Source organism: Hyaena hyaena, unplaced genomic scaffold (assembly GCF_003009895.1).
Source record: "Hyaena hyaena isolate Hyena2069 unplaced genomic scaffold, ASM300989v1 scaffold_502, whole genome shotgun sequence".
In the NCBI taxonomy this organism is placed as follows: Eukaryota; Metazoa; Chordata; class Mammalia; order Carnivora; family Hyaenidae; genus Hyaena; species Hyaena hyaena.
This window is the reverse complement of record NW_024081136.1, coordinates 913188-933862: the sequence shown is the minus strand read 5'-3', so window position 1 is coordinate 933862 and position 20675 is coordinate 913188. Positions and strand designations below refer to the sequence as shown.

The following is a 20675-nucleotide window of genomic DNA, read 5'->3' as shown; positions in this document are numbered from 1 at the left end:
GAGAAAGTTGGGATAGAAGGAACCTACTTAAACATCATCAAAGCCATCTATGAGAAGCCTTCAGCTAACATCATCCTCAATGGGGAAAACCTGAGAGCTTTCCCCCTGAGATCAGGAACACGACAGGGATGTCCACTCTCACCACTGTTGTTTAACATAGTGCTGGAAGTCCTAGCATCAGCCATCAGACACCAAAAGGAAATCCAAGGCATCAGAATTGGCAAAGAGGAAGTCAAACTTTCCCTCTTCGCAGATGACATGATACTCTACATCGAAAACCCGAGAGACTCCACCAGAAGCCTACTAGAACTGATTCAAGAATTCAGCCAAGTTGCAGGGTACAAAATCAACTTTATAAATGTTACCTACTAAAATTCCACAGGTAACATCATACTTAATGGTGAAAGGCAAAAATTACGAACACTCTTGCCACTTCTACGCAACATTGTACATGATATTCTAGCCAGAGCAACTAGGCAAGAAAAGTAAATAAAAGGACTCCAGATTGGAAAGGTAGAAATTATAATATTTCTATTTCCAGATGATATGATCTTATATATAGAAAGGAAGCCAATAAATTATTGTTATAACTAAAATATCATTTTGGCAATGTTTCAGGATATAAGATCATTATAAAATCTCAATTATATTTTATATATTTTCAATAAATAATCTAAAATTAAATTTAGAAAACAATACCACTTATGATAGAATAAAAAAGAATGAAATACTTAGGCATACATTTAAGAAAGGAAGAGCAAAGCTTATACTCTGAAAACTACAAAACTTTGTTCAATAAATTTAGAAAGATCTAAATAAATAGAAAAATATACTGTGTTCATGGATTAAAAGGCTTAACACTGTTTAATGGCAAAACTTCCCAAGCTGATCTATAGATTCATTGAAATCTCTATCAGAATTTTAGCTCACTTCTTTGTATAAATTAATAGATGATTCTAAAATTTGTATGGGAGGACAAAGGTCCCAGAATAGCCAAAACGGTCCTGAAAAAGAACAAAGTAAGATGACTTAAGCTTCCTGATTTCAAAACTTACTTTGCAGGAACAAAAATCAAGGCATTACAGTACTTGCTTAAGGACGGACATACAGATCAATGGAATCTAGTTGAAAATCTGTATTTAAATCCATACATCTATAGTCAACTGATTTTTGACAACAGTGACAAAACCATCAGTAGGGAAAGAATAGTATTTTCAACAAATGCTATGGAGATGACAAGATAGCCACATGCAAAGAAATGAAGTTGGACCTTTACCTCACATCATATGCAAAAATTAACTTGAATATAAGACCTAAATGTAAAGACGCAAACTGTAAAGCTCTTAGTACTTAGATATGACAATAAAGCTTGAGTGACAAAAAAAATAACTTAAAAATTAAACATCAAAATTAAAAATCTTTTGCTACCAAGGACACCATAAAGAAAGGTAAAAGACACAAAAGACACAATATGGTGGGTTACCAGAGGGGAGGTGGTGGGGAGGGGGTAAAATAGATGATGGGAACTAGGAGTATGCTTATCGTGATGAGCACTGAGTAATGCACAGAATTGTTGAATCACTATATTGTACAACTGAAACTAATATAACACTGTATGTTAATTATATTGGAATAAATGAAAGAAAGCTAAAAGCCCACAGATGGGGGGATAAGGGACTTTTATATAGAATATATAATGAACTCTTATACTTCAACAACAAAAAGACAAATAACCCAATTAAAAACTTGGCAAAGATCTAAATGGTCATTTATCCAGGGAATTTATGAATTTAAGTTTATATGATGTGTAACATAAAAAATTATGTAAACATAAATTTGGACCAAAAAAGACAGAAAAATACACAAGGTATGATTCTACTTTTATAATATGTAAATAAAAGACCATCTTGTACTATGGTGATAGAAGTCAAGACAGTGGGTTCCTTTGTTAGAGCAGAAAAAGAAAGGCAGAACAGGAGAGCTTCTCCAGAACTGGTAATTTCTCTTTTCTTGATGGTGGTGTTGCTGCAGAAATGTTTATTTTATAAAAATTCATTGAGCTGTGCACTTATAATAAGTGCACTTAACTGCATATGCACTGCATCCCTAAAAGCATTACAAATGGATGTCGATAGATGTGCATTAAAGGAGCTCTAGGAGTTAAATTGAGCTTGAGAAACCCCAACACGTATAACAGTATACTTTTCAATACAGTGGTCTTTGAGTATGTGTTTTTGTTTTCTTATTTTAAATGTATATTATGCCACATTCTAGAAAGGATTGAAGCTGGTTTAAGAGGATAAACAAAAGTGTAACATGACCCAGGTGAAAAAGAACAAAAGTAGAGGTAGAAAGTAGAAGCTTATGATCACAGTTATTTGTATTTATTTCTAAGCTATTTGCATTTCTTTCCTCAGTCTTTGCATGTCTCATTTACTATGTCTTTTGTTTAGCTTGGCATATAGATAAGTAAAGGGCAACTAAAGGCGAGTAAAGGGAATATCCATAATCTGTTCACTGTTGTAATTTTACCTATTTCATATGTATCAAAGTGAAATCCAAAGAATTCTCCAAGAGGCACGACAGGGGACAATGAGGCAGTGTGAGTGTGAGTCCTTAACAAGGAGAAAGTTTCTAACAGGGTGTATCACCGCCTCCAGGGCAGCCCTTGCTGCCATGCTCTCTGAGCTCCCACAGCTCTCGTCTGTACTGCCACTTTTGGTGTTCTTTATACACAGTCTTGTTACATTAAAAAAATTGCCTAGATTTCTGTTGTTTGCCCAGTTTGTATACTATCATGAGTCTCAAATACTATGCTATTAAAAAAATAAAAACAAAAACAAAAACACCTCATCAAAACAGTGTTGGTATCTTGGACTGCTAAATATCCATTTCTTTCTTTACAGGCTAAACATTCAGAGTTTCTGCTGCTGTAACTTCTAAGCTGCCACAGCCTGAGACAGATTAAGTATAGGTCTGTCTTCTCTGCTCTGGTAGTGGCTCTACTGTCATAGCCCCTCATCACCTGAAAGGGTACCCTTGAGCGAAGTTTGTCTCCACCCGCTTCTTGGTCAGTAGCACCTCTCAGCTGTCCAAAACCTGTCTAAAACCATCAGAGATGCTGACAGACAAGAGCATCAGCAGCTTGACAGCTCCAAGTCCCTTGACCTGACTTATGCCTAGCCGTAGCTTCTGAACTAGCACCGTTTCAATGGACATCAACACAGGAGCCAAGTTCATTGGGGCTGAGGCTGCCATGGTAGGGGTGACTGTCTCTGGGGCTGGAATTGGGGCTGTGTTTGGGAGCCTCATCATTGATTATGCCAGGAACCCCTCTCTGAAGTAACAGCTCTTTTTCGGGCTTTGCCCTCTTAGAGGCCATGGGAATCTTGCCTGATGGTGGCCTTTCTGATCCTTTTCGTCATGTGAAGGAGCCGTCTCTACCTCATACATGACTTCCTCCCATGTTTTATCTGCCCTATATGTTTCTTTTCCTAAACCTCCTCAGGCAACCTTGGGAAAGTGGTTGGCTCAGGGTCTGACAGAGGGAAGACAAATACTGCATTAATAAGAAAAAAAAGATTACATATATGATCAAGGATTGTTTTCATGTGACACCCATTCATTATTCAAATAAAAATGCAAGAATGGTAAATTAACATGATTTTAGCATGTGCTACATGTAGGGAGAATTCTACTGTCATTTTTCATGGAGATGGGTCATCACTACATGCAATCTTTATTTATAGTTCTATACATTTATCTATTTGTAGATTTCAGTACTCTAAGGCAGTGCCTCTATAATATCTAATGAAAAACCCCTTTACTTTTGTTTATTGTTAATTGTCTTAGGAGCCACATATCAATTCAATTCAGCTGTGAGTCTTTTCTTTTTCTCTTTCTATAACTCTGTGTTCAGTCATATGCTAGGAACCTGGAAAAGATTTTTAAAACCTCTCTATCTAAATAGCTTGCATTCTCATTGAGCACCTATAGTACCATACAAAAACAATAAAATATGACAGGGTTCATTTCCGTCCTTTCCTCCCAGTGCCAGCGCAGGTAGCAAGGACTGCTGTCTTTGAAAACCATTCATTAAGACCAAGCATGATTTGCTTGACAGCTTGTGTTTTCTTTGTCTTGGTTAAAATGTACCAAGTGATTGGCTCAGGAATTTTGTTGATGGACAACTGAGCCAAGGTTGAAGGTTCCCTGGCTTTTAAAGTTTGCTTTGGACTTGCTTGGGTTCGATTTAATTTTTTATAATATTTTGTGGTTCTCCCGACCTCTTACTTTAATCTACAGCTGCTGTCAAATACATAAATAAGCGGACATCCTAGCTCTAGGAAGCAAGACAAATGATTCCTCTGATTCGATCAGTTTGAGGACACAGATAGGACTATGCCTGCTACTTTTTTTTTTTCTTTTTCCAAGATGATTCATTAATTTTCAGTATTTGTGAAGACGGGGAACATTTTTACAGTTATGTGTATTTAATTGTGACATATATCCAACATCAAGAGGATAGTCTGATAGCACTTTCAGTAGATATATTTTTAAACAGATGAAAAGAATTGAAGACACTTCAAAGTTAACTTTTTAAGCTGAGAAAAAAAGTGTTAGATAAAGTCCTTTATTTACTCCTTTGTGGTTCAAAGAACCCTGAACAGAGTTGAGAGGTGAGGCTTCTTCCCTTACCCCTGCATTATAGAAAATTAGCCATCTAACCCCTTTAGACTTCATGTTTTTGCATTAATGACTTTAAGTAAGTCATTTTAAAAGTATAATTTCTGCTCGTCTTCTACAGTTACCATTTAGTCACTACCTAATATGCAATAAAGTAGGTTTACTTGTACCATCTTGCTTGAGTCTCCTCATTATCCTAGGAAAGGGGATTACTGGTATCTCCATTTTACAGATCAATCAGCTGAGGCAGTCATGAAACATCTTGTTCAGAATGACATGAAAGGGCACGATGGAGTCAGAAATCTAACCATTCTGTGTGACTCCAAAGTCCTTTGCTGGTTCCCTTCCTTTAAGTAATCCTACTTTTATGAGAGAGGGTCCACTTTCTTCTTTAAATGCATGCATTCTAGAGTCAGAGGCAAAACCAAACTCTACTGACCTGGTATGCAACCTTTAACAAGTTATTCTACTCCCCATGTCTCCATTTCATAGTCTACAGAAGGGGATAATAATTGCTCCTTTAGAAGGTTGGTGTGAGTTTAACATTAGTATACATAAAGCACTTAGGACAAAGCCTGGTCCAATCAGCACTCCTGTGGGGTTTTCCACTGCCACTCTTTTCCTTGCTCTTACATCAAGAGGAAAGCCACGAGATTAAAATCGGCTGGTGTATAGAAGTGGTTTGACTGCATCAGATATATTTCTGGTCACTTTGCATGACACAATAGTCCAGTTCTTGTTTTAAGTTGGAACACTGAAAGTCAAGTGGAATTTCAGTCATCCCATAATAGCCCAGCAGATTTGATTTAAAAATTAAAACGAAAATCTGTTTATGCCATACTTGGCTTTACTGGGGCTTCTAACCTCTACCAATTATATGATAATGTCCATTGCCATGGTGAATCATTTATGAGTAGACATCTACGTGGATGTCACCACTTGATGAGACACATTTTAAGTCAGTGTATAGTATGCCCATGTATGCATAACTGGGATTAGATTCAGAAGACTGGTGTGCCAGTGCTAACTCTGCTGATCCCTTCTAATAAAATACATTAAAAAAATTCTTTTAATCTCTGTGGGGTTAAAGACGTATTATTAAACATAATACCTATTTCTTCACTGCCACTATTTTGAGGATCAAATAACATCTGTATATACAGTTCCATACAATAAAGTTCTTTTAAAAACTAAAATACATGGTTTATTAGAACTGCATTAAAAACAAAATGCTTTACACTCACCCCAAAATTCTACTAACCAGTTTTTGTAATAGCCTTTTCTATTACAGAAGTGTCTGAATCTGGGTGCTCAACATTTCTGTACTTGTCTCCTGAAACAGATCAAATGCTTTAATGTTTCTAGGGTTACAAAGATTATCCTCTCCAATGGTGGTTTACTGCAAGGACCCACAAGAATGAGGGCAAAGGGGAGTTAGATCACAAATTACATCATTCTCTTGTCCTAGTTATTCCAGAACATGTAATGCACTAAGATTAATACAATGAAACCTAGTGACCTACTTTCCTTGCTCACTGAGCATTCTAAAAGAGAGTATTAATGGGCTGCCCCTCTGTGTGCAACACCTCTGTCAGGCAGAATTTGCCCCTTAGCAATCTGTGTCTGGCTTGCAGATTGTGACTTCCAGTTTATATACCTGCCCACAACCTAAGTCTTTGTAGGTAGGATCACAGCATCGGTTTCTCTTGTAGATCAAGCTGTTTCATTATTAGCAATTTACGCCAAGTAGCAACTTGCTGGGCACTTTCTCTTGAGTATGTGTTCAAGGCTTGAAGCTCATGGATGACTTCTTCAGTTTTTCTGGTATACTCATGTTTCTGAATCATGTTCCTTATTCTTAGGCCCCCAGTTTTACAAGCCATTTTTTTCAGCACTGTACATTAAAATAAACCAGGAATACTGATTAAATGAGTATATGCCAATACTGATTAAATGAGTAAAAACAATTTGGCCATACTTCCTTTTTGATGCTGAATTATTAAGTTATCTAAATAGATTTCAGGAATCTTTAAGCTTCATGCCTAGAAGCCAATACCAAACTTATGTATGGAATCTAAGAGATCCTAAGAGAACATGGGTCCAGGTATTTTGTCCCATCCAGTTAGGCAAGGATTTTGTGAAAAGATGGAATATAACACTGGCCATCAGCCCACCCATCACTTATCAGTGCAGTAGATTTATTCCCCTCTCCTTTTCACTACTTGTGAACATACAAATCATAGAAATCACTGAGCCCAAACCCCACACTGGAGAATTCTTTTTTCTCTGAAATAGGTGTAAAACTTATATTTCAAAGATCATTCAAGGTCAAGGCTTAGGTGTTTATGTTTTACAACATACCTCTGTCTCCCTCTGTGTGTCTTTCTTAGGAGTATGTAGTCTTGTCTGTTTTATTTGGTTGTCTTTTTTCCCCGACTTCCACTGATTTTTACCATTTAATATTAGTGTTTTTTAAAAATGCACTCCTTGGTGAAATTATAAAAGCAGGGCATACTGAGAGGCATAAAATCATCAAATGCTTATGCTATGAACCAAATATAATTACTCAGCTTGGGATATAGCCAGAGACATTTGCTATTGGAATTTTAATGTCAAGTGACAAGAGATTTCCATCTACTTTAGTTAGGAAAGTTCATGTGCACGTGTCAATCATTGTATGTTTTTGGAAAATAACACTACAGTTTCAGTTTGTTTCTCCAATTAATTCTTATCCATTATTACATTCTCACCATGATTCTACTGCAAATATGTTCTTTAAAGTCCGGATGTAACCTCTATTCAAGAGCTGTTTCTTTTTTCTCTGAGGACTTCTGGAGGAAGGGATGGCTTTGTAATTTAATTGAATTTTATCCCAATACAATAATAGCATGCTTCTAATTGTCAGATACTTCAGAACAAGTTACATAAACACATTTTATGAACTGAAAAAAAAAAAGCTTTATTGACAATTAACTTTTATAGCTAGTTTCAAGGTAGCACCTTATACAATCAAATGTGTTGCCACTTCTTGTTTATGGGTCATTTTATCACTACATGGTTTGGGAAAAATAGTAAAAACTATTGAAGGGATCATATATCTAAAGACAGAGAAAATTTATTAAATTTATTAATGCAATTAGTATTTATGTGGTTATAATGCATATCCTATTCACTTTATAAAATTCATTTAAATACTACTCCTCGAAAAGTCAATAAGTAATGGGAACTTGATTTCAGAAATGCACACTTGACATGATAAACATTAAAAGAAACTATTACTGTGTTCACTGTTGTGGTTGAGTGACTAATATGTAAACCCTAAATAATGTTTTCTTTTTATAAACAGTTCCAATGGGGGAAATTTTTTCTAGGTTACCCGGCTGGGTTTCCCCTCAATCATAATTTCTTATGTATTCCAAATTCACTACGTTCCCGTGACAGCTGTAAAGCTGTGTCCAGGACCTGTTCCCTGGTGCTCTGTCTGGAGCCGTAGATACTTTTGAGCTACTCCACTTTCCTCCAAAGCCCCAGTGTCCCGAGCCTTTTCCAAGTCCATCCTGCATGCATTCTCATCGCTAACCCTGAATGCTTTCTCCTGATATCTTACTTTAGACTGTATTATTCTTACAGTCACACCTATCACCGTCTCAGGTGACTTGGAGGATTATGAGGGGAAAACATAGTTGTGGAAGTCAGTTTGGGAAGGCTTGCTTCCTCAGTTTTCCAGATATATGAGATGTATATAAAAGATAGTCTAGGCTTGACCAGAGATACCTGCAACTGCTTCCCAAGAATTATTAACCAAATTAACAGTAAGCCGTATTATCTTAAGTAACACAGAAATAAGTAATGATCTTTATCAGGCCTTTTTGAAATAATTTCCACTGCCCAGCATAGTATATTTTCCATGTGTGATAAATAAATCTTTGCTGAGTGATTTAATGAAGATATTAAAAAATTTAATGTTTATTTATTTTTGAGAGGCAGAGACAGAGCATGAGTGGGGGAGGGAAGAGAGAGGGAGACCCAGAATCCGAAACAAGCTCCAGGCTCTGAACTGACAGCAAAGAGCCCGATGCAGGGCTCAAACCCAGAAACCACAAGATCATGACCTGAGCTGAAATCAGATGCTCCACCGACTGATCCACCCAGGCACCCCATTAATGAAGATATTTTTAAAACTAGTGAGTCCAGCACTGCAATGTACATACACAAATGTCTATCACTCATTTACTTATTCAGCAGGCATTTGATAGAACGAATTTTATGTTTGCTGCTGTATACAGATGTTATTTAATCATCACTACAGTTCTTAAAGAGGGTAAGACACTTAGAGTCGCATAGTTAATAAGTTATAAGTCACATTATGAACACAGATCTATTTAACTTCAAACCCCATACTTATTTCACTGAATCTCACTTTATTGTACATTACCTGGAGATGTATTAAGAAATCAAGGTAATGGGAATATGAAAATGATAATGGTTAATACCTATTCAATTATTCTAATGCATTAGACATTTAGTTAAGTGTTTTATATTTATGTAATTCAATATTGACAGCAATACTCTCTAATGAATTTTATTATTATTCCTATGATGCAGATTTTACATAAAAACTGAGCTGCAGAGAAACAAGTGAAATGCCCAGAAAAAGTTGGTAGCAAAACTAACTTTTATTTCCTGGATGTCTTACTCTAAATTTATATGTTCCACTATTGCAGTAAATATGAATCGGATACGAATAGGATAAAGAACTCTCAAATTAAATCTGGACTAAATTATTTACAAAGGTAGGTTTTAGGGAGGACAAACATATGCCCTGAGTGAGCTCAGAGTATAGCTGAAAAAGTGTTATATCTAGTGGGATAAAAAGTATTCAAGCATACCCTGATAATTCTGAGCAATGCTTTTGGGGGGAAGTTAAATGATGGAACCATTTTTGGAAGACTCAGTCATGAAAAGATTAAAAGAAGGAATTTGGGCCATTTAGACATGCATTACTATGGCGAATGCTGTAAGGCAGAAGGGAAATGAACGGATAAAGGAGTTTTTGATTACTTCTCTCAGGAAATTGGCTGGAACTACAGTGAAGGAATAGTGGGTTTGGATGAAGGAATTCAGGCATAGATAAAGATTTCTGAGGAGTGCTAAAAACATAGGATCCCATAGCATAGTTTTAAGAAAAAGACATATACTTTAACTCATATCTTCACTTTTACTGATATAATAAAATGCCTTTCTTGAGATCAATAAAAGAGATTCCAACGTTTTCTACAACTATTGTTCCAATAAGTATCTTAGACACAAATGTAGAGAGGATAACATAAAGCAGTTCTGTGTGGCTTAATTTCAATGTATTTATTTGATTAGTTTCTCTAACTTAAGCTCACATTAACCTAGAGGAGGAAATTTTTCTCTATGCATCAAACATATATCTCATTGTAAAGGTTAATAACTTAGAAAATATGGCAGCAATTTTCCTTAGCATTGGCTTGATGTTAAATGGAAGAATATTCCACTACTGCCAACTTTGAAGTTTATCATTATAGCCATTTGAGTGCTATTGAGCTAAATAAAAGGGCCCTAGCAAATTTTTATAATGAGAATTTTCGTATTCACATTACTTACACTTGGATGAAGTGATTTTGCTCTCTTTACTCATAAAAAGATAACGTTTGAGAAGGCTTCCTTTGAGAGGTCATTTGCAGATATAAACATTTTTTTTAAAGATAAGGAAGAATGGTTTTCTGTTTCTAAAGATCCTCATATTTCAATTAGACACTGAAACTTTTACAGAAATTATACCAGCAATGTCAACTTTGAAAATACCTCAACATTGTCAGCTATGTTAAGATATGACAATTGAGTAGAATAATAGCATTGCCTTATTGAAAGAGTCTGGAGTAGGACTAGAATAAGCTTTTAAAATGTAAACGCTTGGCTTCCATTCTAATTCTTTTGTAAGTCTGAGCAACACTTTTCTGTCAGCAAATGCAAGGTGCTTGAAGCCTCCAGAGATCCAAATGTACTGTTTTAAAACTTGGTAACACATTTATTCATCTTTGCTCACTGTTTTACTTTTTAGAAAAATCATAATTACATTGGGGGCTTTCATTATACAAAGTATTGTATAATGGCATTGTAAAATATTTCAAAGGAGTAACACATCTAGCATTTGCTTTCTAGTCAAGACTTCATCCAAGTGGGTTATCATACCTGGAATGGAGAAACTTACCTGGAATAGAAAATCACGCCATCCTCAGTAAAACCTACTTCAGATTACCAAGGGAGAGTCTGAAGGGTAATCTACATATGACTTCACATATCTAATATGGTATCAAAACTGGCCCATGACAGTCAGGTAGTATAAATACACCATCACAACCACCATCAGCCCTCCTTCCGTACAGTAACACCTAAAAAACAATCTCCAAGTAAAGGCCAAGTATTTGTGGAAATATAGCCTCAAGAAATGTGTCTTTTCTTTGTGTTTCAATGGGAATGGTATCTCTAAGCTTCCTCTAAACAGAAATACTGGAATGTCTGTTAGCCTATGTGTGTATGGGCTTGATTTTATATAGGTTTGAATGAATATAGATATAGATATGTATCTATAGATATATCTATCTCTATATATCTGAAACACTGTTATATCATACATTCACTTCTGACTACCATCTGTCAAGACTGAAACCACCATCTGTGTAGATTATATACATTCATAAGTAACATCTGGCCCTTATAAGTGACCCCAGCCCATGCTCACTCGCTCAGACAGCTTAAATCAGCACACTTCTGTCAATTTAGCAGCCTTGTTACCTCAGTCTTTAACACATTCGTTTTTTTCACCAGATATTATATTTCTTCCTCCTTTGAGTTTTGTGACACTGCTTTACATTCTTTCCTATTTTTTCTAGATATACTTCAGTTTCTCTGTCTCCCCCTGTGCTTTTTACTTCTCTCCCCAGCCCTGTGCTCTTGTGAATCCACAATTTTCTGAACAATCCTATTCTTACTTCAAGTCCATGTTGGCTAATGAATTGTAGGCCGATCTCTTTTGTAACCCAGATCTACATCTCTAGCAGCCTGCCAGATATATCCACCCTCATTTCTCCTATTCAAAATGGAAACAAATCAAACAAACAAAATAAAGTAACGAGTCTAGACTTTTTACATGTTTAGGTTTTTAAATGGCATTCTAAACTAGATGTGGTCACTTAGAGGAAAATTGTGCTTGCTTCCTTAACAGCACTGTACCCCACTATGCCCTTCTAATAGGCCATCAAATATTCTTGGTTCTACAATCAACAATCAACAGCTTCGATTTCTTGAATCATATATGTTTTATATATTTCCTCTGTTACTCTCCTGGTCCAGATTCTTGGAATTTCTCATAGGACATAAGAAAAGAACTTCTTGTATTGCCTGGCTCTAACTGAATCTTCACATTCCTGCCCCACAGGTAGATACATTGCCCATTCTTTGCATTGTTGCAAACTAGATAATGTCATTCCCATGAAAAGTTTCCCAAAATACCTTTAGGAATTCTTTCAGGGTAAAATTGTGGTACATGAGTCCCTCCAAGCTTTGGACCTACCCACGACTCCAACTTCTTTCCCATGTTTTATGACTGAATACTACGCATGCAAAGTTCCTTCTGCCTGAAATGTGGTTCTCTCTTCCCCATCTTTTTCTTCTTTCATCTTTTACAAAACATTGAGCTGAGCACATTGGCTTCAAAAAATCTTAAGCCCCAGTCAAGGATCAGGAGCCCTTGCTTTGTGCAATGCCACACTTAATACAATATGTTGTTCTCAGAATTTATTATTTTTAAATAAATTAAAATTTATTTAATTTGCATTTACTATTTAGTCTAATAAATATTAGGAGGTAAATACGTATTTGCTGATAAAGATATAAATTGAAAAAATAGAGGAAAACAACTTCTATTTGATCTTACTTGGAAAAGGTAATTATTTTTTATTACCCACTTCATGTTTCTGTTATTGTCTATTTCCAAGTAGTCTAAAAAATGAGAACTAGCCCTCATAGGTATAATTTTCTTTAAATATAGGTAGTTTGTGGATTTGGTGAATAGCTAGATATTCAAAATTATTTGATTTCTTGGAAAACCTGTGCTGAGTTATGCATTGTCAAAAGGCATTCATTCAAATACCTCAAGGCTTTGCTTAGCTCTCAAGGGAACACAGTTATGCACATATACAGGGAGCACATTCTCAACAAGAGAATTTATTGCCTGTTTTTCTAACAAAGGAGTTAAAAAAATAAGCTGCCTATAGCATAATTACGAAGACGGAAAGCAAGTTCCCACTTTCATAAGAGATGCTCTGACATCTTTTTAATATTTTTCTCTCTTACATTTTACAAATTATAAATACAGCTATGATTCCATCTAATATTACATTTTGGTAATGAGCAATAATACTATGGGGATTTATGATCATTACTAGTCTTTACAAACTCCATTTGGAAGCAGCAACATGCATTTGTGCATGTTGTATTAATTTGCTAGCATTAGTTTGGTCACTCATAGAGCCAGTGTTAAGTTCCTGGAAATAGGCACTGATGTCTACGTATGCATGTGGATATAACTTTGTTTTTATTTAACTCATTTCATATTTACCATGAATATTAGGTGTTGAGAATCAGACAAGACACCGAAGTATGTACAAGGCATGAATGTTGTACTAAGGAAATTTTACATTTTTACTGAGTGTGGGGATAGGAAGAAGAGATATACAAACACAGTATGAAGTAAGTGAAATGTCTACATGTTTGGCCTTTAAGTATATTGTCCTCTTAAGGAAGCCAACTTATAGTCCCTTTCTCTCATGGAAACTGAATTATTAGGAAGATTCGCATATTGTGAATTGCAACCTCAAGGATTTTTTAGACTAAGGAGTGTGACAAGTAGCCAATTTAGAATGCAAAATATTGTACTGTTAAAGCAACATTAACATAAGTTTCATATGGTGACAAATAAATGTGATAGAATGTTTTCTAAAATATTCATTACAAATAAATATGCTTAAATTCGGAATAATTGTGGACGACAAGGACTGGCCCTACTCACTGAAAAGGTAATTACACTTCTAGGAGATCTCTCAAGGAGAATACCTGAAGCATGTTAAAAGAAAAAGGCTAATGCAAATGATATGAAAACTGTGTTATGAGGTTAAGTATACTAAATGATCATAAAAGAATGCAGTAAATAGTAGGCAATGACCAAAGTGTTTATACAGCCAATAAAATAATCTTTCTGTAAGCTTGTGTTGTGAGGAATGCTTTGGATATAATAAGTCAAACATTCAGGAATCTGAATTATATTTATGGTATAACTGTGTTAAATTAAACAAAACATGCAAAAGAGGACTAGTGCTAAGCATATTAAACACCTAGGTGGCTTTATCTGAGTTCTCTCATGCGTTTTGCTCCTTTTCATTTTATTTTTAAATATATTATATATATTTACTTTTAAATATATTATATATACCTATATTAAATATATATACATATATATATATAATTTCTGAGAGAGAGAGAGATACAGCGTGAGCAGGGGAGGGTCGGAGAGAGAGGGAGACACAGAATCTGAAGCAATCTCCAGGCTCTGAGCTAGCTGTCAGCACAGAGCCTGACACAGGGCTTGAACCCACAAACTATGAGATCATGACCTGAGCCGAAGCCGGATGCTCACCCGACTGAGCCACCCAGATGCCCCTAAATATATTATATTTTTAAAATTATGGACATATATTACAACTGCATTCTGAACAAAAATTTTATTAAACTTAAATAAATCACATTAAAAAAAGATGGAACTGGTTAAGATCTATACAGCTAGTAACAACTCCTTTTTTATATATAATAAAAGATTTTTATTAGTGGTTTTAAATTTACTTAAGTTCATCTTATTTTACTCTAAACTTTATGGACTTTAATATATACATAAATCTATGTAATCACTACTACAATCAGGATGCCTAACAGTTCTATCACCCTAAAAATTTCTTGGATGGGACTGTCCATTTGTAATCAAACCTCCCCCAAGACTAATCAGGCAAACATCAACTTGTTTCTTACCCACATAGTACTTTTACCCCCCAGAATTTCATGTTAATGAATGTTTTGAGACTGTTTTCTTTCATTTAGCATAATGTTTTGACACAATCTAAATATCCTTTCTTGGGTGAATTGATACAAACTGTGGTACATCCATGTAATTAAATACTCTTTGTAATAAAAAGGAAGAAAGTACTGACACACATAACAACATGGATATGTGTCAAAACAATTCCTCCTTTCCATATTGAATGGAAATTGCTCGTTTGTGTCTTAATTTAGTACAATCTATAAAACAAATAAAACTCGTAAATTATATAAAGTAATATAAAATATTTATCACATTTAGTAACCACTGATTTTTCTTTTTTGACAAATATGCACCTCAATATATTCTAGCTTTAGAATGGATTTATGTGGGGTGCCTGGGTGGCTCAATAGGTTGGGCGGCTGACTTCGGCTTAGGTCATGATCTCACGGTTTGTGAGTTCGAGCCCCATGTTGAGCTCTGTGCTGACAGCTCAGAGCCTGTAGCCTGTTTCAGATTCTGTGTCTCCCTCTTTCTCTGACCCTCCCCTTCTTGAGCTGTCTCTCTCAGAAATAAATAAAACGTTAAAAAAATAAAAAAAGAATGGGTTTATGCACAATACAAATGGAATTTTCAGCTGTCACGGATTCTTCCCTGGATTTTCTAGATAGCAAAACTAAACCTAAGAATGTTACTTACAACTGACACCCACCCAAAGTGTAAACTACTAACCTTTTCGCTTACCAAGCTTTAAGGTAATGAATCATTTTAGTTATAGATGTGAATGTAAAAGTATACTGTCTGTGCTAAAATAACTTTCTAGCATGCAATTTTTTAATAGACTATTTGTTTTTAAATAGTTCCATATTCACAGTGCATAAAACATTCAAACATTTTTTAATGTTTGTTTATTTTTGAGAGAGAACAGTGGAGGAGCAAAGAGAGAGAGGAAGACACAGAATCCAAAGCAGGTTCCAGGCTCCAAGCGGTCAGCACAGAGCCCAATGTGGGGCTCAAACTCACAAACAGAGAGATCATGACCTGAGTCAAAGTTGGACATTTAACCAACTGAGCCATCCAAGGACCCCTACATTGCATAAAACGTTTAATGTAAGGTTAAGATGAAAGGAATTATATATGGTAAATATCTTATACTGCTAAGTACCAAGGTTAATTAACAGATGCTAGATGATCTGGGAGATCACAGAACTTGGTGGTCTAGGTGATTATCAGTTCTACCATATGCATTTTCCCAAAGTCACAAACACAAAAAGACCCTTTCCTTCCTTTTACAAAAATAATCTTGGGTTTCCATTTTTGACAAAATTGTCACATATAAAGCTGGAATTGGAGTAATAAAAACCCTGTACTTTACTGAGCTTAAATAACTCTGTTGGGCCAACACTTCATGTCTAGAACAGTAGACCAAATTTAATTCAATTTTAAGAGGAGTAAAAAAGACTGCAAAGGTAATGGAAATGTACTATTCCATCAATACAAGATGAGGAGAGCCAAGAAGGTGATATGGTGGAGAAAAGGCCTCTTGAAGAAAACAAAATTAGAAAAGGGATAATTGCCTATCTACTGTATGGGAAAAAATGTAAACCATTTGGAATGAAGGTCACTTAAAAAAAGAAAGCTCCAGTAATGTATTCTCTCCAGATTTTAGGAAATCTCAACATTTCTTCATTGTTAATATTTACACTGTTTAGTCTGGTACTGATGATCTTGCTACCTCCAAATTTTATTCCATATTTCTGGTTGCACATTAAAATATCCAGCCAAAATCATGGAAATAAAACTGACATAGAAAAAGTAAGAAAATGATATGACAGATAATGGCAATTTGTATTTTGACATTTATTTGTCATTCTGATAGACTATTGGTACTGGTTTCAAAAGAATGAAGTATGGGCAAACCACATTTTACAAGTAATACAAATTTTTCTCCCCAGGCCAGATGATTTGGACACATTTTAGGCCAGAAGATGATGACATCCAGCCACATTCATTCTAGGTTAAGCATAACAGGCAAAAGCAATTGATCTACCTTATTGGCTTATTTTCTCTATATCACATCACTTGGAAAACCAAGTGTAGAATCAACAAGATGTAAGTAATACATGGGGCACGTTTAGTCTGTGAGGAGCCATGTTTGCTAAAGGAAGGATCAGTGGTCAGAATAGTACTATTGTGTGAGTGTGGACTGACAGATAAATGGACATATCACTAAAATATATTACAATTAAGAAAAATAGAAACATACAGGAGATCATTTATTTATATAAAGATTAGTGGAGCAAGGAAACTTACAATCTAAAATGGAATAATCAGTTTTTCCAGCAAAGATATTCGATTCTTGAATTACCAGTTATATGTATTCTGTAATATTTGACAACAATACTGGTAAAGGCTAAGTGAATTATAAACTGTGAGTAATACCAATGCCTACAGTCAATCATATATTACAAAAGTAATGTAACAATATCAAAAGAGTTTTAAGTTACACACACACACAAATACAGCACAAGCCATACACCTCCACTGTAGTATATAGATAATTATACTTCATAACTATAAGGCATATAGAGATATTAATTCAAATTTTCACTTCTTTGCTATTTTGTCTGTGACAACAACAAAACAAACAAGGCCAAAGAGAAAACACAAATAACCATGAATTTTGAGAGTAAGGGAGCAATTCAACAAATTCAAATATCCCCTGCTTTCTGTAATAATAGAAATATCACCTAGGTATAAACCATATAAACAACAGTCAATTTCATACCCTATACTTTATTACGAGATACCTGATGGAATCAACATTCGTGATTCCAAAGGAGACAGAGTAGTTTTCATGTTAGGGGAAGAAAAAAATCCAAGGGGTGGGTATAATTCCTTATATGTTTACTGAAAGTTTTGTGTATTCTCTCTTGCTATCTACCCATGCTGTCATCTCTTCCAGAACATAGACGTCTGTGGTAAACTGAAACAGTAACTGAGAAACATAATAAACATGTTCCAACTAAGTGATTACAGCAGCTTGTCTGTGCTATACTAGTGGACAGACTGTTCTGACCTCTTTCAATTCATCGCTAAGGTAAAACCTGGAACCTTAAAATTTCCTACACTAAATGGGCATGTAGATCCCCATCTCAGCAAATAACCTTTCTTATTAGGATCCCAACTTCAAAAGGTATTAACATATAAAGGCAGGATAACAAGTGAATAATGTTCTCAATCAATATATCATCTGTTTAAGGAAACCAATTACCCCAATCAAGGATTTATTTTATTATACAACTATCTTTTTTGTATATTTAACATGTCTACCATGTACCATACCTATCATCAATGTTTTAGAAGGGTTACTTCTTTAATGACAACCCAATTTTTAAATATTTATCAATAAAAACCTGAGGTAGAGAGACATTAAGTAATTTACCAAAGGTCACCCAACTGGCAACGGGTAGGGGTGGGATCTGAACTTTGGCCATAGGACTTAGAGCTACTACATTTTATAGGCCCTTATTTTATTAATTTGGGAAAAATGTTTAAATAACTAATGATGTTTCATGCAGATGAGATTCCAAATCCAAAATTAATCATGAATGGGGTTGAAAAGGAGATCCTGAAATTCATCCTATTCCCCCATACACACACAGGCTAAAGCCTAGTATATCTGGGCAAATGTTGGTAGATGTTATATATTTGCTGAATCAACAAATGAAAGAATACAGTATGAATATCCAAATCAACTCAGACAGGTAGATGTCATTATCTAGGTTCATTATTTTGTGGAATAGTGGCTTTGACTGTTTCAAAGTGACAGACTACTTTTGACATAGCAATAGCTCAATTGTATATGTCAAAAGCACTAGGATATTATGATTGGTCAGCAGCATGACATCCATTAACTAGGCAGTTGACCAGAAAGAGATAATATCTAAATGTGGATCAAACATTATGTGTTTTTAAAGAAGAAAGAGATAATATTGACTGCAGAAAACAAAATCCAAATGAACATTAGTTGCCAGACCTTAAAAACCGTGCTGTAGAAGTACTTGTCGATTCGTATCTTGGATCAGCATGAGTTACAGTAGGTTAAGTTTTCTTTGTTTAACTTTGGCACTTTTTAAATCTCACCTTAAGTCAAGCCCATTCTCAGAATAATGGGAGACCAAAGTGTCCTATTTCTTGACCAAAGTTCTTTTTAATTGTAGAACGCAATATAATAAACAAATATTTAAATACAAACTGTGACCAAAAGTCATCGACTGATGTGATAGCACACTCTAGGCAGAGGTGGAGAATTAATGAAACTTCAGTGAGAAAAGAGACAAATGCCAGTGAGGTTAGTAATCTAAAATGTTTGCAACTTCTATTACATTTGTGAACAATTTCCAAGAAAGTTCTGCTAAGGAAAAGGCTAATTATTTCAGATCATTCCTCTGTAAAGTAGCAGGCCTGTACTTTCCTGTCAAGAGGTATAACTTTCAGAAGAGAGTTGAAAAGTCCTGTGGATGAGTGACCAAGTGCTGCCTCCCATGGAGAAGATGATTGGGCTCTAGATCACTGCCTGTCCTGGGGAATCACAGAGGAACTCCAATGCCAAGGCAGAACAAACCATAACAATTTCATCTCTAACATGCTGGATAAAATGTCCAGGAAGAGAACCACTATTTATGATTTTCTTATTAATATATTATTTAAGGATGGTAGAAAAGTCCTGAATATTCATGGAAAGATTTTTCAAATGAAAATATTAATTAATACCCATAATGATATCTGTTTAAGTATTACCCAACACCTAAACCCTGAAAAGTGGATCAATCAGTAGAAAAACAGAACATGGTAAAACACCAACTAGTTTTTATCTCCTCAAATTTTCATTTGCTACATTTGTCAAAAAAATTAAAGATAGCAGTTTAGAAAATAAAATTAAATCATTGAGTTACTTTTGGCCTTTATGAATTTTAAACAAACGTATTTCAAAGTTCTCCATTGTTTAATTTCCAGATGAATATTGTGAATCACATTAAGTCCAAGAAGTCTGGTAGTAGAGGAGAGCAGAGATATAAGGATTTGAGAAATATTAGATTTAACACCCAGGAAACTACTCTTGTTATCTATCTATCTATCTATCTATCTATCTATCTATCTATCTAGTCCAAGTTAGTTCACATACAATGTAGTATTGGTTTCAGCAGAAGAACCCAATCATACAAACTGGGGAAGCCACTCGGGAAAATAGTAGGGAGGTTCCTTAAAAAGTTAAAAATGCAACTACCCTTCAACCCAACAATTTCACGACTGGGTATTCATCCAAAAGATACAAAAATGCTGATTTGAAGGGACACTTGCTCCCCAGTATTAATAGCAGTGCTATCAACAATAGCCAAATTATGGAAAGAGCTCAAATGTCCATCAACTGGATAAAGAAGATGTGGTATGTATATACTCACTCTTCAAATAAAGTTTTCTACACTCAATTCCCTCCTCTGAGTACAGTGAATACCCTCTTCCTTCTAATAGTTGTTACAACTTCCTCAAATTTATTATCTACCCCATATTTCCACTTTGTTCCCATACTACCTCTATAATTTTCACTTTCTCCCTTTTTTATTGCTTCCTTTCTGTGTCTATATCTCCTAACATGGAAACCACAAAAAACTGAGACTAAATAGAGTAACATAAGAAATCCATTTAAAATAAAGAAGAAAAAAAAGAAAAAAAAAATAAAATAAAGAAGAAAATTTGCATTTGAGTGTATGTAAAGAGAGACAAAATTCTAGATGGAATGGTGTGCCTCAACCTCTTTAGTTAACATGGTCCTTACTTAAACATAAGAGTATAAGCCTTTCTTTAATGTTAA

At 35.0% G+C, this 20675-nt stretch overlaps 1 pseudogene; it reads left to right on the top strand.

The window, feature by feature from the left end:
* Nucleotides 1-2592: 2592 nt before the first annotated feature.
* On the top strand, nucleotides 2593-3429 carry LOC120247163 (annotated as a pseudogene).
* The last annotated feature ends 17246 nt before the right edge of the window (nucleotides 3430-20675 follow it).